We start from the raw sequence: 3,512 nt of genomic DNA on the forward strand, positions 1-3,512 counted from the left end.
CACAGCGCAGGCTCCTTGGGCGCCGCCGCTCAGAAGACGGTTTAGAGCAAGCTTCGCCTCGGCGGGCACCTATGCGACACTGCGTTAATCACGCCGTAGAGCCATGTATCGGAGCACGTTATCGGACTGCATGGCAGGGGCTAAAAGCAGGTGGCATAAGGAAAAGGGTAATGTACTAAATAATGAACTTCCGGGTTTCCCCGGCCAAAACACAATGTGATTTCGAGGCACGCCGCTTCAGATCAATTTTGACCACCTGGGTTTTTTTTTCTCTCTTCTCTCTCTAACGTTCGCCTAAATGTATGTAGAAACGGGTGCCATGGCCAAATTTAAGCTAGTTTTTTTTTTTCGATTAAGCCGTTACATGCAGAGTAGGTCAGATTAAGCCCCGTTACATGCCGAGCGGAGGCCTGGCCCAGAAATGCACTCACTCACTCACTCACTCACTCACTCACTCACTCACTCACTCACTCACTCACTCACTCACTCACTCACTCACTCACTCACTCACTCACTCACTCACTCACTCACTCACTCACTCACTCACTCACTCACTCACTCACTCACTCACTCACTCACTCACTCACTCACTCACTCACTCACTCACTCACTCACTCACTCACTCACTCACTCACTCACTCACTCACTCACTCACTCACTCACTCACTCACTCACTCACTCACTAGCCACAATGTACACGCGGCACTGTAACACCGCGGTACAGAAGGCTATAATATACTTGCATATCTGTATTTTGGCCAAACGGCTACATTGCATATGTGACGTCCTTCTATCCACGTACACCGCACCTCACCAGCCCTTACGTAACAAGTATCAAACATCACCTTCCTTCTCGTGGAATGTCTGCGTTGATGTCTCACGGTTTATACGCATATTTGCCTGAACAGGTGATTGCATTTGGTCAGAGCTTGTGAACCGTGTAATGCATAGACATAAAAAAAAAAGAAAGATGTGCCACAGTTAGTTGAATAGTATTTACTTAACCGCTTCACGACAGCTTCGATTTCCGTAGATTTGCAATATGTGCGCTGGATCGGCATATTTTTGCAGTTCTGGCAAATAACCTTACCTAACCAGCGCTTGCTTTCCACGGCTCGATATAAATTCTTATTTTTGAAGGCGCTGGCGCGTACGCCAATCTCCCACAACCAAAAATTATACGCCCCACCTACCCCAGTTTTGGGCTAGAAGCGTGCATCAGCGACCCGCTGTGCAATAGGAGGCCTCGGCACTGGGCCCCGGCTTTTTTGATCACCAAAGGGCCCGGCATCGAGTAAGTATGCCCAACCTTCCGTTGTAAAGGCAGGCCATCCCCCAATGTAGAGTACATTGCACTGGTTGTGGCTGCCGTTTTCGCCGTACCAGGAGCGCCTGGAAGCATCGAAATGCCGCGGTGCAACAAACAGCGCATTTGACTACAAACATGTAATCCTACTTTGCTCGACTCTTGTGCTGACGACGTCACCGCATGCGCGAGCGTTCGGAACAGAACAAAAAACAGTTACGAGCATGCAGTGTGGTTCATTGCACGATTGCTTCGCGGGCACGTGCACAGCTGCTAAGCGATGGTCGCGTGGTGTGAAACTTCTGATATTCCGAGTATGATTATTTATTAAAGGGACACTAAAGGCAAATATTAAGTCGACGTTGATTGTTGAAATAGCGGCCCAGAAACCTCGTAGTGCTACTTTTATGCCAAGAAAGTGCTTATTTTGAAATAAAATCAAGTTTTAGTGGTCAATCAAGTTTTAGTGGTCAATCAAGTTTTAGTGGCGGGTGATTTGAAGTGCGTTAGCGCACTTCAAATCACCCGCCTGGAATCAGACTTTCATGCGTCACTGCTGCCATGCCCAACGTTGCCCGCCTTTACTGCGCGGCCGCCGACACTAGTAGCAGCAGAGCGAAAGTAGCGGGACCCACAGCAGCAAAAACGGCCATCGAAGCCATCGAAGCTTGCCGCAATCGCCGCAATGGATGTGGACGGAGAACTTGACAATGGCATGACACTAAGCGACTTCGAGCGTAAGGGTTCATTCCGCGGCACCCAGTGAAAATACACATCGGTTTAATAACGTTTGCTGTCGTTCTAGTTGGTGCATAGCTGAACTTCAATTGATGGCGCAAATGTTGGACGCTTGTCCGTGCGCTTGTCCGTGTCTTACGTGTCTTCTACGTTCCTGTCTAACATTTGCGCCATCAATTGAAGTTCATATCAGTTTCCTTGCTGCAGCACTGGCGTTGTGCACCATTCGGGCATCCGGCAACATCACATGCATGCGGCATTTTGTCGAACTTTCTGTCAGAGCGACTTTCACGAGCGCGCAAAACACACGCGGCAGTACGCGATCCCGAAACTACCATTGAGACGCGACCGCGTGAGCGAAGCAGGCCGCCGGGCGAAGCGCAGTTCGGCGAAAACGGAACCTTTGAACCACGCGCGCCGTTCCGCATGGCAACGCCACGGAGGTTCTTTTTTCCATGAATCAAACGGAAACGAACAAACAGCATTTTATTACGTCTTTTGATGCACGGAAGGTTCTTTTTTTATTGCTGCTAGTTTGATTACTAGTGATTTATTGCAGGCAGACTCATACGTCATCGGGATCACTTCGAAAATGTCCCACTCGTGGCGCTAATCATGTGATACATTTAGCTTAATTGCTCGGCAAGTAGGGCACTGCTGTTGATAATGTTGCCGTTTTAGAAGTTGTCATACATTGAGCTTTGACTCTGACATAAATTGTTATTTGCCTTTAGTGTCCCTTTAAGGCGAAAACCTTAGATGCCCCATCAAACACGAAAATTGACCGGCGTCCCACGTCAGCGGCGTCAACACGAGTGATGCAAAGAATCATCATGCGGTGACGTCACACATCGCCAAAATCTGTGACGTCACCATGACGTCACTGTGACGTCACATGGTGACGTCATCACATGATATCATTGCTTGGTCAAAGATGAGCCGTTCCTGGAGGCATTGCAAAACCACGTTAATTGCTGAAAGCTTTTGGAGGGGGGCGCGGGAGGTTCAATACAGAGACTTAGAAGAAAAAGATGGCTTTCACCTTCGAATGGACTGAGGCGGATGCATAAGGGACCCTATGAGTTTCTTTTTGCTGTCCTCAACTTTCTTGGTTGAGGCTGTTACATTAGAAAGGCGGGGGAGGGGAGGCAACAATAAATGTCGACTGTCAAAAGAAAGAAAGAAAAAGCAGAATTTATCCAATCTTACGATTTTTATGTCGCGAGAAAATGTAAGCAAGAAAAAGAATTAAACTAGAGGAAAAAAATATGTCCATCAACACAATTAGAAAAAAAAGTATTACAGAGAAAAATATAATGCGAACGTAAAACCACTAGTAAAGCTCTGATTAATGATGCACAATTTATGCAATACAATGCGTCGCGGAAAAAAAAAACGAAATTCAGTTGAAAAAAAAAAAAAAATATGGTACAATAATAATATTTGTGGTTTTATGCGCTAAAACGGC

The 3,512-nt window shown here is 47.0% G+C and overlaps 1 non-coding gene across 1 annotated transcript; it reads right to left on the bottom strand.

The window, feature by feature from the left end:
• Positions 1-1,137: 1,137 nt before the first annotated feature.
• On the bottom strand, positions 1,138-1,302 carry LOC119379659 (U1 spliceosomal RNA). The gene has a single exon (XR_005181271.1). It is a non-coding gene; the product is annotated as a U1 spliceosomal RNA (small nuclear RNA).
• Positions 1,303-3,512: the final 2,210 nt, after the last annotated feature.

This window comes from Rhipicephalus sanguineus, chromosome 1 (genome assembly GCF_013339695.2).
Source record: "Rhipicephalus sanguineus isolate Rsan-2018 chromosome 1, BIME_Rsan_1.4, whole genome shotgun sequence".
Taxonomy (NCBI): domain Eukaryota; kingdom Metazoa; phylum Arthropoda; class Arachnida; order Ixodida; family Ixodidae; genus Rhipicephalus; species Rhipicephalus sanguineus.